This window comes from Diachasma alloeum, unplaced genomic scaffold (assembly GCF_001412515.2).
Source record: "Diachasma alloeum isolate Michigan unplaced genomic scaffold, Dall2.0 Dall_scaffold_00874, whole genome shotgun sequence".
In the NCBI taxonomy this organism is placed as follows: domain Eukaryota; kingdom Metazoa; phylum Arthropoda; class Insecta; order Hymenoptera; family Braconidae; genus Diachasma; species Diachasma alloeum.
In genome coordinates this window covers 198144-212534 of record NW_021680995.1, presented here as the reverse complement: position 1 = coordinate 212534, position 14391 = coordinate 198144, and the positions used below count along the sequence as shown (strand labels likewise).

Genomic DNA, 14391 nt, shown 5'->3' with positions numbered 1-14391 from the left:
ATTTGACGTCGGGACAGCAAGGGGCACTCAAGTGACGAATTATTTCAGTGATTAAAGATATTTATTTAATCCATTAAAAATGGCTACATTGACACCTTCTGAAGTGATCGACGGGTATGAGATGAACGATGACGTGTAAGTATTCATTTTTCTTTGAATTCCCCTCGAGAAAATTCAATGTGTGAATGAATAGGATTTTCCGTTTAATTCAAGCATCGTCGCCATCTTGACATCTTGATCAGAGAGAAATTGATATTATTTGTTTAACCACTGAGTTAATAAATTTAATCATCTGATTGTATAATCCAAATATCCTTTTTTTTTTCTGTTCCAGAGAAATTATCGCTGTTGTTAGGAGAGTCGATGCAATCACAAGCGTTGGGAGAGTGAAGAAATTTACCCTCTTTAAATTTCAACTGGACAACATGAGAGGGAGACAGGTTCAGGGTTGTGCTTGGGGAGAGAGTGCATCTATGTGCTCTCAAATGGCCACATTGAACGCAGTAAGAGAAAGAAAAAAAAAGAAATGTTTTCATATTTATGTTATTTAATTTATTTCATAAATTTTCATTTTTCAATGTTTTAATTCTTTTTTACCTCTATCTCGACAGATCCTCCATATTGAAGGGGCACGTTCCAAACTCATTGAAGCAAATCAAAGACAGTTCAATGGTGGTAACGTTAATTTCGAGCTCAATATCAACATCACAACAGTCCTGGAAAATGTAGGAGTTTGGTCAGATGATGTCAGAGAGGATATGCAGGTGTATACCCCAACTCGCTGGGAGGATCTCTCATTTTCAGCTGACCCGTTTATTGGTAAGATTTGAGTTTTTTATCTGGATTTGTTGCTCTTCAGGATGTCTTTTTTCCTCAATTTTGTTTGCCAATTCCATGTTTATCAAATGTATTCAACTCTTTCTATGTTTAAAATTTCTTTCGACATAACAAGGTTATCAAAAATTACATCCTTGAAATTTTATTATATTATTTTTTTTTCAATCATTTCAATGAATATGTATTTTTCGTTTTCATTGACATTGGAACTTTTTTTATTTCCGAATTTTTCCTCTAATCCAATTTTTTCCCATTCAAAACTTCTCTTTAGATTCGAATATTTCTATAAGCTTATCTTAGGTACCTATTTCTGACACAATTTTCATTTTTTAGCTGTTGAAGCATGGATTAAAAATGTCTTTCGTAATGCTCAAATCGATGGTNCATATGTGCCAAATCGTCTGTTTCTCAGAATCCCATCTGGAGCACGCGTTGATCGCAGGGAAGGACAGCCCATCCCCTTTGAGCAACTGATTCTAATCAATGCCAATGTTCATCGTGTAAGCAGTGATCAACAAACTTTTGAATTAAAAAAAATTTTTGCTCGGTTCTTCATTTGAAGGAAATAGATGATTTTCCTTTCTTTGTTTTGATTTTCAGGAAATTCGTCCTGCTGTACCAGTTGTTGAGCCAGTTGTCGTGCCAGTTGTCGTGCCAGTTGTCCAGCCAATTGTCCAGCCAATTGTCAAGCCATTCGTTGATCCAGAGGCTGAACCAGAAGACGATGATATCTAACTAATTAATCGAAGGAGTAGCAGCACTTCGTTTTTTCATTGACAAAAATTTAATTTCGTCGCTCTCCACGGTCTGAAGTCATTGAAAAGTGTTTCAAAATGATAGAAATTCGTTCTCATATTAATTTTGACATTAATGACTGTTCATTAATTGTTCAATTGATAACTAGATCCATCGTTCTCTTTATTTTGGTTAATCAATCAATTTCCCGGTAAATTGATGGGATTTTTTCCTTTTTTTGGTAGTTGAAGTCGAGACTTTAATGATTACCAGATACTTACCAATACCAGTTAGTGATTTATTTAATTATTGATTTAATTAATGGAGTTACTGTCGTGGATTTTACCCTCAATACACTTCAGAGTGTCTTCTTCGCAAAATTCCATTTGCCTTTGGTGTATTTATTGATTTTAATGTATTATTTGCAAAATATTTAGTATTCAAAAATAAATGGAAAATTTCGTTCAAATTTTGTGTTCAGTAGAGGAGTGCAGAATCTTTAGTGTTGCAAAGAATATTTACAGATACACTGGGAAAGGAACAAATCAACGAGGTCAGAAAGAAGAAAATTGTGACGAGTAAAGATCAACAAGAACTATTGCTTTTTTCTTAATTTAAATGAAATTATTATTTCTTTGCGATTATTGTGTGTTCAAGGAAACGGCAAATCCACAAAATTTTATGTTTGGTATTTGGATACACTCACTGGTGCGTTCGAGAGAGAGAGAGAGACTCAGCCACTGGAGTTCCTAAAGTATCGAAAGGAATGATTCTCGGATATTTGCATTGCAAGAAATAATTATGATTATCATAATTGGAACTGAACACTGTTTGATTCATCTAACCCACTCTGAATCATTCTCAAGCTCAATAAAAAAATTTTACTCTAACAATTGAACGATAATACTCTGCGGCTCAGTATATAGACTGGCCAAAAGAGTTCCTGCACGAGGTTGCGCAACAGATGGTACCTTCTTATAGCTGATGATTCCAATGACTTAGAATTTTTCGATTCATTATTCCATTCTCAGGGAAATTCCTGGAATAATTGTCTATGGAAAATCTTCCTTTCTATCCTCTTCATATTCACCCCTCAAAAATATTCTTCTTCTCTTGAAAATGTTTCGAATGTTTCCTGGTTTATGACTAAATACATTGAAGTTTGTAGATTGATAGTTTATTGTTTCTTCGACTGTTTTCAAATAGTACATTCCTGTCATAATTTCGAAACCTGGAAAAATCAAATTTCTCAGACTTTTCATTGGTGGAATACGGAATAAAGATTATTCAATATAATTGTTAATTTCAATCAATTGTCAGTATTATGATTCATGACATTTCATGATATATGTTCATGATTGAAATGTATGTAATGAGTCTGTTCCAAGTTTGCGTTGAACTCGGTTATTGTGTTTCTACAGTTTCTGGAGGACAGCTCAGGTAATCCAATTGGATTTCTTCCCAGTTGACAAAGTGCATTGACAGAGCTCTGAAAAATGTGATATTGACTGAATAATAGAGGTATGTATATTCTACTCTAAGTTCTTGAATAAGCTATTTCTGGGAGGAATCGTCTTGAACATGACCAGTGATCGAAATTCACATATTTTTTGTTCTCATGAAAATGGCCAATTCGTTAAAACTGGTGTTTCATCAATCACATTTGTCCTGATACGGGTTGGGCTATCATTATTTCGATGATCCTCTCATCACAAACAATAAGTGTATCTTCTTGCCTAAATATCCTATCAAGTAGATTTATATTATAAGCGTGAAGCTTACATTGTATTGCATTTATATGAGGTAGAAATTTTTTTCTCACAAAAATATATTCCAGATTTGACTGAACTCAGTTGTGTTATCGGCAGAATCCTGAAGAACAACTCAAGTAATCCAATTGTGGATCCGATTGTATTGTTTGTCACTCGATATACATATTCACAGGGCTCGAAGAAATATTCAGCAGAACCATTGAAGTACGTTGTTTAGATCCATGCAATACTATACATAGAAAATATTACGTATATATATAAGGCACTCATCATATGATTTTTTCTCTTTTTTCAGATTCCAAACGCAGTCCACTTGAGGGCTCTTGGGGGAGATTCTCTGAATAAAGTGGACATTATTTTGTTGAGTTATCAATTTTTGGTTTTTAATTTCGTGTTCATACCCATTTGAACCCCGATATTGATTTAATATATGCAATCAATTTTGGTATTGACTAATGATTTTCTGGTAAATTTGATATTTAGGTTGAACCACAATTGATTTTTGTGTTGATTATTGATTTTCTGTTGAATTTGATATTTGGTTCGAGAAACGATTGATTTTTGTGTTGATTATTGATGCTTATCTGATGAACTTGAAATTTGGCTGGACTTGAAATTCATGTTTGTGATGACTATTGATTTTTTAATGAATGTGATATTTAATTTGATGCTTTGGGTTAGCAAAACATTAAAATGAAATTCAGAAGCATAATTGACTTTTTCTCACAGTTTATGCTGATTTCCAAAAAACTAAACTAATAAAGTGCACATTTGCATTTGATATTCATTTAATGTGTTTGTCGTGGATTAGATTAGATATTTGAATCAATTATCGAAAATGGGACGAAGAAAAATCGTTCGTACACCTGAAGAAGAAGAACAATGTAAACGGAGAAAACGTGAATATAATAAGGAGTATCAACGTGCATTGCGCGAGAATAAAAAAAGAACACAAGCAGAAAGCTCATCATCAATACAGGTTGTGCTCACAAATCCATGTAATTCGAATCAATCAGCTATTCCACACGGTATGTCCACTCAACCACTTTTAGCAGAGAATTCTTCACAGGCATGTCTTCTTGAAGCTAATGATGATCGAATTCTATCAGCAGCAGTCAATGTTAATAATATCAAACGACATTATGGTGGTAAGATGTCTGAGATTTGTAAGCATTGTAATGCAAAACATTATCGCTGTGAGATCGTCTCACAAAAAAGAGATTCATTTTTCGATTGCTGTTCACACGGGAAAGTGAAGTTGGATCCATTGCCACCGTTCCCCAACCAATTGTTACCTCTCTTCGATGGCTCGCATGTAAAATCTTCTTTATTTTTCGAACGAATTCGAGCTTATAATAGTTCTTTTTCGTTCGCCTCCTTCAATGCCAACTTGGTGAATTTCAATAACAGCAGACCAGGTCCCTTTTGTTTCAAAATCCAAGGTCAAATTTATTATCAGATGAATACTTCGGTTTACCCCCGACACAATGAATTACCTTCTTTTGGACAATTATTCTTAGTTGACTCTGAAGAAGCAGTCAATAGTGTACACACTCAATTTGCTGATTTGGATCGTGATATATTGAAAATAATTGATCAAACTATGCGTGATCACAATGAGTTTGCAAAATCTTATCATATGATGGCTGAGGAATTACGTGCACAACAAAATATGAATCATGATAATGCACCAAACAACGAACTGCATTTAATATTTGAGTCAGGGGAAAAACTCGATCGCAACCGATATAATGTTCAACGTTCGAATGAGGTGGCTGCGATTTTTTCCACGACTGCGGATGGAGATATCCCTGACACTTATGTGACAGTTCGAAACAAGAAGGACAAGGAACTGAAATTTGTGAGCACTATGGATAAGAACGTTGAACCATGGGTATATTCTTTGTTTTATCCTCATGGCACGCCTGGTTGGGATAAAGAACTCAAGCTGATTATAAATAATGATGAAAACCACGTGCAGGGATTGAAAAAATCTAGAACTCGTGTTACCAGGGAAGCCTACACTAGATACAGAATGGCAGAACGAAATAATGAATCTTTCAATTCTATAATATCAGGTCGACGATTATTCCAACAATGGCTCGTGGATAGTTACGTGAAAGTAGAGAAAGATCGCGTAGATTTTCTCAGATTCCATCAGAAAGACATACGGGCTGAATCATATTCGGGGTTGGCCGATTATTTGCAGGGTGTCGCAGATGATAGGGACGCTCAGGTTGGTAAAATGATAATCTTACCATCTACTTTTGCAGGATCACCTAGGAACATGGTGCAACATTATCAGGATGCTATGACGTTGGTACGTAAATTCGGCAAACCTGATCTCTTCATTACGATGACATGTAACCCAAATTGGATTGAAATCAAAGAAAATCTTGATGACGGTTATCAAACAGCTGATAGGCCAGACATCTGTAGTCGAGTATTCAATATGAAACTCAAACATTTAATGGAGTTGATTGTGAAGAAAAACATTTTTGGGGAAGTAACTGCTCATGTATATACAATTGAATCTCAAAAGCGGGGATTGCCCCATGTCCATTTGTTGGTAACATTAAAGAACAAGTTATTGAGTGCTGAAGAGATTGACAAGATTATCTCGGCAGAAATTCCAGATCCAAATTTGTATCCAGAATTGCATAGGATTGTATTAAAGCATATGATTCATGACCCCTGCGGTGATTGGTGTTTTAGAGATGGAAAGTGCTCGAAATGTTTTCCAAAGCCATTCCAATCGGATATGAGGCTTGATGCTCGTAGTCATCCAACATACTGTAGGAGAGACACTGGACACCAATATGAACTCCCTGGAGGACGAATGGTTGATAATCGATGGGTCGTGCCCTATTGTCCTCTTCTATCTGTGATCTTCGACTGCCACATTAATGTAGAAGTTGTAGCAAGTGTTGATGCACCAAAATATATTTACAAGTATATCTATAAAGGCCATGGTGCTGCATCAATTAGAGTGTCAACGAGACCAAATGACAACGTGGATGGACCAGGAGGCCCTCAAGTTGTGAATCGAGACGAAATACAAGATCATGTTGAAGCAAGATACGTCGGGCCAAATGAAGCATACTGGCATATTTGTGATAAAAAAATGCAGGAAAAAAGCCATCCTGTAATTAGATTAACTGTCCGTCTCCCCAATGAACATAGTGTCACGCTTCCTACGAGCATGGATGAAGAATCAATTCGAGAAGCAATGACTGGTACATCAACGCTCATTGCATATTTCCGATTGAACGCCAGAGATCCTGATGCTCACCAGTATACGTATTCAGACATTCCATCTCATTACACATATAAGAATATGGTTATGAATGGCCAGAAGGTGAAGAAATGGGTAAAACGCGGCAATTATTTCAATTCGATCGGACGTATGTACTCGGTGAACCCGCGCAAGACTGAATTATTTCATCTTCGGCTTCTGTTATTACATGTGAAAGGCGCGAAGAGTTTTAAAGATTTGCGAACAGTCAATGAAGAAGTATGTAGAACTTTCACGGACGCATGTTTAGCACGAGGCTTAATTGAAGATGATAATGAATGACGCAATGCCATTGACAAAGCAGCACATTGGATGATGCCAGCACAGCTTCGGAAACTCTTTGTGCGAATTCTTGTACATTGTCATCCTCTCTTTCCAAACCAACTATGGGAGGAGTTTAAAGGTAAGTTTTCAGAAGATTTTTCTAGAACTATGGTCGAAGAAGCTGCCAATAGAAGAGCATATCGTGTGATAGCTTATCTACTGGCAGTTGAAGGCTATGATATAGCAGATTTCCAGGATATGGAAGCTGCAGAAGACATTAATGAAAATGATTCTGATATGCTCCCAGTACGTCACATCAATCAAGGAACTGAACTATATGATCAGCTCAACACGATTTAGAAATCAATCGTTGATAATGTATTAACCACGCTTGATCACGGAGGGCATATAAATTGCGTCTACATTGACGGTCCTGGTGGATCAGGTAAAACTTTCATCTACAATACATTGTTCCATTTGGTAAAAAGTCGAGGGAAGAAGGTGGGTACGATGGCCTTCACTGGTATCGCTGCAATCCTTCTTCCTGAAGGGCGAACTGTACATAAGACTTTTGGGTTACCAGTCCCTTTATATGGAGACTCTACTTCATCAATTAAAGTACAATCAAACCATGCAAAACATTTAAAAAATACTGATGTTTTTATATGGGATGAAGCGCCAATGGCTCCGCGTTACGCACTAGATGTTGCAGATCGATTACTACGAGATATTATGGGTAATAATCAACCATTCGGCGGCAAAATATTTATTCTTGGTGGTGATTTTCATCAACTCCTACCAGTTCATATAAATGGAACTCGAAGTGAAACAGTCAACCTTTCAATTAAATACAGTAGATTGTGGTAAAAGTTCATCGCCTACTCTCTAACTGAAAATATGAGGGTCCTGCCAGGTGAGCAGGAATTTGCCCAATTCTCATTAGATTTAGGCAACGGTACATTGAATGATCCAACGGACAACTTGCAAGTTCTTTTGTGTTGTTTAAGCAATCAGAATGATGATATTGTCAATGATATCTATGGGGAATTGTTGAAGGACAAGAAATACAAAGGTGCAGCAAAATGTGCAATACTATCAGCAAGAAATGTCAATGTCGATTAAATCAATTTGAGAGTAGTAAGTCTGTTAGAAGAGAATTCTGAATGCAATTATACAAGTGTCGATACCATTGAAGAAAAAGAAAATGGTGAATATGCCGGAACCATATTGACTGAATATCTAAATACTTTATCTCCCTCGAGTTTACCTCCCTATCAATTACGACTTCGCCAATATTCTATTGTTATGCTCATTAGAAATTTAAGCATCAATGAAGGATTATACAACGGCACGAGATTACTTGTTCTTGAACTTGGTCGAAATATTTTACGTTGTGAAATTTTAACGGGAGATCAGAAAGGAGACATAGTAATAATCCATCGCATAACTTTATATTCGGAAAACGATTATCCTTTCACTTTCAAGCGACGCCAGTTCCCTATTAAAATAGCATTTGCTATGACAATCAATAAATCACAAGGTCAAACGTTCGAAAAAATTGGTATTGATCTCCGTAAGGATGTTTTCAATCATGGACAATTGTATGTTGCTCTCTCTCGGGTTCGGAGTTGGGATAGTTTAAAGATTTACCTTGAACCAAGGAGTATTAAAAAGACGGTTAAGAATTATGTATACACCGAACTTTATCAATGATATTCAATTCAATCGAGGACTATGGATCAGAATACCAGAAACTTCTCAATTTTTTAAATTGAGAATATTGCGAAAGAGAAAGAACAAGTGGAAAATTATTGCCAATCGATAAAGTGTTGTACTCAATTCGCAATATCGCGAATAAATGGTCAAGATCCGTATCAATGAGTTCACTGAGTATTCTTATTAATTAATGAAAATAGAAAAGTACAAAAAAAATTGAATCAAAATTCAGAAGCTTTAATGCACTGTACGGAATCTTTATTATTAATCGTACGTAAATTCAGAATCCATATTTTTTTCTGAATTCAAATATAAATTTTTTGAATTTTTCTTCAACTCAAACAGCCACGCGTACGCGGACAACTCGAACGAATTTGACTCAAACAGCCGCGGGCACGCGAGCGATTCGAACGTATAGGTGATGCACAATGGATGCATCGCAAGACATGCGCAACGCTATCAACTGTCAAAAAAGATTGAACAACCGCTGAACGATTTTTCCACGCGTTACTAACGTCTTGCATTACGTTCATTGTGTACTCAACACAAGCAGTCACGCGTACGCAAGCAGCTTGAACGTTCGCATTCAACCAACATCTCATTCACGAATCTAATTATCGGATCTAATTATTGTGCGCTACAGCGCCACCAGAAGGTCGGCGCGCATAATGCCCTAGTAATCATATATGAACAATGTATTCCTTACATATATGATCAATATATGACATTTATATGATATCTATATCAGACATATATACCATTTATATGTGACATATATTGATCATGTATATGACATCGATATCTGTAATATGAGTTTTAATACATGAGATATATATTAAACTATATGTCTAATTTATATCTCATGCATGTGTTGATGGATTTCACGCCGCGAAAATTCCCTTTATTTTGAAAGTTCATCTTGACGGTCGAGTCGCTCAATCACCGTCAATAAAATTGCACCATGATACCAAACTATTCTTCTCTTTCATATATAATAACGAGTATGGAAAATTATCCAAAACATTAGCAGTTGAATACCGTGTTAGTTGTACCACATGATGTCGTATGGTATAATCCTATTGGCTAAAATTTGAAAAAGTAATGACAATGATTTTGTCGGAAAGTTAATAACTGCCGCACTCTAATTGGATTAAATTAAAAGAGAAAATAATTAACTGTAAATAAAATTCAAACTATAATGTAAATTATGTCGTGCAATTTATTGTTCTATGTATTTTTTTCTCTTAAACAATCAATTGGATCAATCGAATTTGCGAAGGAAGAAATTGTCGTCTCTTCATCAATTTGGATGCAATGAAAGTATCAGAAAATATCCCATCATTTTGAAGCTCTCGAGGTATTACTACTGATAAAGTACTCCAACATACATTAATTCATTCCAGTCATTTATTAAAATATCAATTGCACTACAAAATAAATCATCATTTCTTAATTAATTCACAAACAGTAGATAATCATAATCCACCATGTATAATTATTAGATTTTTTAGTATACTCAACACAAACTAAAGTATTAGAAGCTTGTTAAAGTCAGAGGTTTACAGACACTTTGTATTACATTATCAATTTTTAGATCTCGTCAATTATTCATATTTTACAATCTCAAGTAATTATGCATAATTATAATCGAGTCATTGGTTAAATGGTGAGGACAACTTTCAGTTAACATTCTCTATCTCTTCAAACATGAGTTTATCGCAGAAATGAGAGTTCTCGGAGAAAAATGTCGTCAACTCTTTTTTGTAGCTCCCAAAAATTGAAAAAAAAGGGTTTTTACATCTTTTCCTAGATTTCATCTTTCTTATACATATGATCAAATTTATGTAACAGGTGTCCTACATAGAAGAAAACGTATCTGACTTCCAGAGAAATTCACTTGTTTCCAGGAACTCTTAGCCCCAGGGCATTTATTTTTTCCATAAATTAAGATGGAGGAAATTCATGAAATGAGTGACTTTTTGACATGCCCCAAGCGTATTTTCCTGAAAATTAGACAAAAATACTCTTAGAATAAGTGAAAAAGGCCTGTGTATGCAGGATTTCCTGCCTGTCAACTGCCATGATCAACAGTTCCTGAAAATGAGGAAATTTCCTTGAAATCCAGACACATTTTCTCGCGATGTAGTCACTAATTCAATAGTTAAAATATATATTAAGGATACAATCATCAATTTACGTCATGAGTTCACAGTGATTGGGATGTTTACAAGCGATTATCAACTGACATTGCGCCATTTGGATGAATACGACTTTCTCTTTAATTACATCAACGCCGACCGCTGCTAAATGATCGATTTTATTCTTCAGTACTGTTATGTGCGTTAAACTTCTTCCGTGAATCAATGAACGATGATGCTTCTCAAAATAATAACCAATCGCGTAGCATCGAAATTGATCTTCCTCCTTGAAGAGTACAAACCTGTTTATCTAAAAAATCTCTGAATTCTGTAGGAGGACATAATAACTTTGGCGTTTCCAAGGTCGACTATGTTCAATACTGTGAAAAATTTCGCGATTTAGAATCATTCTATTGAAATAGCTGACAATTCTTTGAGAATCCAATCGAACATTGATACGCCTCAGAGCCAAGTAGTCTCTCCTCTTGAGCGTAGCGATTTGTCCCTTTCCTAGTAGAGAAATTTGATTGAAAACACATGCAACTTTAGGGTATGTCTTTCTGAGCAGTAATTTATCAATATAGATTCGTTGGTGTCGTGTGAGGGAATCTGCACAAATATCATATAGGTTATGAACAACCATTTGCAGTCGGAATGATGTGAATACTTGCAGTGATGGCTTATTGGAACGATGGACGAATTGAAGCAACTTTTGATAGTAATTCTCATATCCAAATGCACTATGAGTCCACAGAGGACTCCAATCTAGCACACTCTGCGCTAGATGGGTAAGTAAATGTACATTGAAGGAAAGATGTACTTTTCCATACAGCTTCTCTACACCTTTGAGGAACTCGAAGAGGCATTGCTTTGCATAGAAAATATCTGCGAGCATTATCGAGGAGCTCGTTAAAATCGATATTGCATCTACCAAGAGTGCCCAATGGTTAATATATTTGCTTGATAATACGCGTTTCATGACTGGAATACTATAAAATAGTAAAAAAATCATCCATTCATGTGCTTTCCAGTACGAATGATCAGACATTTTTCGAGGCGTTCTGGATACGTCTAAAGAGGGTTTGAATGACAGTAACAACTCGTCTACGAGAGGTAATGAGCGACCACAGTAAAAGGGCTCGTCATGATTGCTTGACTTAAACCAAAGATTAGCGAATTATTTAACTACTCCTAATCCAGTATTATGCATCCATTCTGCTGGTAAATTTTTGATGATGTCAAAGCTGACAGCATCGCATAAAACTGAGCGCCCTTGCAATCCTTTCTCTAATGTTTGTGCATGGATAAGCGTCTCGTTGTGTGTCCGAAGGCCTTCTCCGAAAGCATTACTATTATCATCAATTGGGTACACATTAACTGCCCCTTTGCCCTTTGGAACTCGTTCGCCCGGATGTTTGCAGAGACTCCAACCAAACTTGCCATTGAACTGAGTACTATTTTGTACCTCTGGTCTGGCAATGGAGTCACAAATGCCTAGGAGTAGTTGGCATTTTTGTCGATACAATTTTCCTTCATGAGTATAGCAAAATCCAGTCTCTCTCAGTTCATTGCATTCTGCAACCAAAGGTGCCAGGTATCCATTGACATCAGGGACATGGCCAGTGCCACAATACAAATTGCACAAGAACATCATCAGCGTTTGTGGGCTAGAAGTTGTCCATCTCAGGCTGCTCAGGACGGCTCATTTCAGACGAATTATGGTCCACCTCACCATTTCCATTCATGGCGTTCGAATCACAGGATGTCTCCTCATTTGAAACATCTAAAATTGCTCTGGATGAACTGGACGAACATGAACTTTCTCTAATCTCATTGCTGATTTCAATTATCTGCTCCTGACAACAGGAAATACGATTCAAAATTACTCATTGTCCAGATCATTTTTAATTAATCGCATGTGCAAATTTGACTTGATATATTTCAGTCCTGCAATTATAAATTATACTTACGCTTCGGCCTTCATCAAATTGTACTTGTCGGATTTCGACGGGACTCGAATTTTTATTCATGATTAGTTCTAGATGATGTTGAGTCAACTGGGGATCCACATCTATTTCTTGATTACCTGATCCATTTTGCTGCTCCTAGAACATCAAAATGGGAGATGTAATGATTATTTGACCATTTTACTAATTTTCCATCACTTGTAACTTTATTTCAGAGCCAAAAGTTGAGAATTTTCAGATGTCAACTTTCGGGAAATTTATTTCTTATTAAAGATTGACGTTTGTGATATTTTTTAAATTGTACACATGCTTCAGAAATGTAAAATTTATGAAGATAATGTCAAAAGCGTTGCTCATAGCCAGCCCCCTGCTACTCCACCAAATAACCCTATAGCGTCCGCGGCCCGTTAACGTGTCGTCACTAGACGGCGCTGATGGCTACCTGCTCTATTTTCCCCACTCACCTCCCTGTCCCCACCACTCCGAGATTAGAGTGCGAAACTGCCCAAGAATCAAACGTCAAGAGTCAATTCGACAATGGTCAAAGAAAGAAAAATAAAAAATCAAGAGTCAAATGTCAAGGGTCAAACAGGGAATGGTTAAACAAATAAAAGTCAAATATTCACTGTCAAAAATCAGAAATGGTCAAATGAATTTAATAAGTGTCAAAATAGTTTTTACAGTTTACTCTTATCCGCTTGACTATTCCCCGTTTAATTTTTGACTTTTGATTCTGATTTGATTGATCATTACCCATGTGACCATTGACATTCAACTCTTAATTTTTCATCTTTAATTCTTTTAACCATTCTCCGTTTGAAGAACGGATTGTTCTACGAGGAAATGTTAAAAAATATTTTTTGTAGGAAATTTCATCAGCTAGAAAAAAGGTCTTTTGGCATTTTTCCGTAAGACCAGTCGTTTATGAGATAGATTCGCAATTCGTAAATAAGTTTTATTTTCCTTCCTTTTAAAATGCGCGGTCGAATGAAGAGCGGGGGTAGCGGGGCGAGTAGGGGAAGAGAGCAGGTAGCCATGAGCGCCGCGTAGTGGCGGCACATTAACAGGGCGGCTGTTGAAGCGAGTGCCAGGGGGCTGCTCATAGCTAGATAGATTTGCGACAAAACCTAGGGGAGACCCGGGCAAAATGGGACATCTGGGCACAACGGAACGCGAGGGCAAAATGGGACGCAGGTCAAAATGGGACACTAGCGGAAACGAATTTTCAGCTCAATTGGAGTCACTTTTTTCCCCCTACAAAAATAGTTCAAAAATATTTTCTTTTCATTTTTTTCTTTTTAATTTTTAGGATTGTATTCGATTTTTGTTTTTTTTTTACTCTGGCAGTGAGTTTATATCTGTCGTCTTGAATCAATCCGATTTGCGACACTAGCGGAAAATGCATCTCCGCTAGTGTCCCATTTTGCCCTGCGTCCCATTTTGCCCTCGCGTCCCGTTGTGCCCGGTCGACCCATTTTGCCCGGGGCTCCCCTACCCTCTGACATTTCCGTCTAAAGTAAGGGGAAGGTGCCGGCACTTGACCGTGTCCCAGTCGCTGAGGAATGTCTGAGTAATGTCTACCAATAATTTGAATTATTCACTACTGATATTGCGTCATTTACCTGAATTTGCATTTCCAATTCTCGATAAAATTGCCGAAGTAACGC

At 36.6% G+C, this 14391-nt stretch overlaps 1 long non-coding RNA gene across 1 annotated transcript; it reads left to right on the top strand.

The window, feature by feature from the left end:
* The first annotated feature begins 1229 nt into the window (after positions 1 to 1229).
* LOC107045098 lies at positions 1230 to 2041 on the top strand. Its single transcript, XR_001461412.1, has 2 exons — positions 1230 to 1337; positions 1438 to 2041. It is a non-coding gene; the product is annotated as an uncharacterized LOC107045098 (long non-coding RNA).
* The last annotated feature ends 12350 nt before the right edge of the window (positions 2042 to 14391 follow it).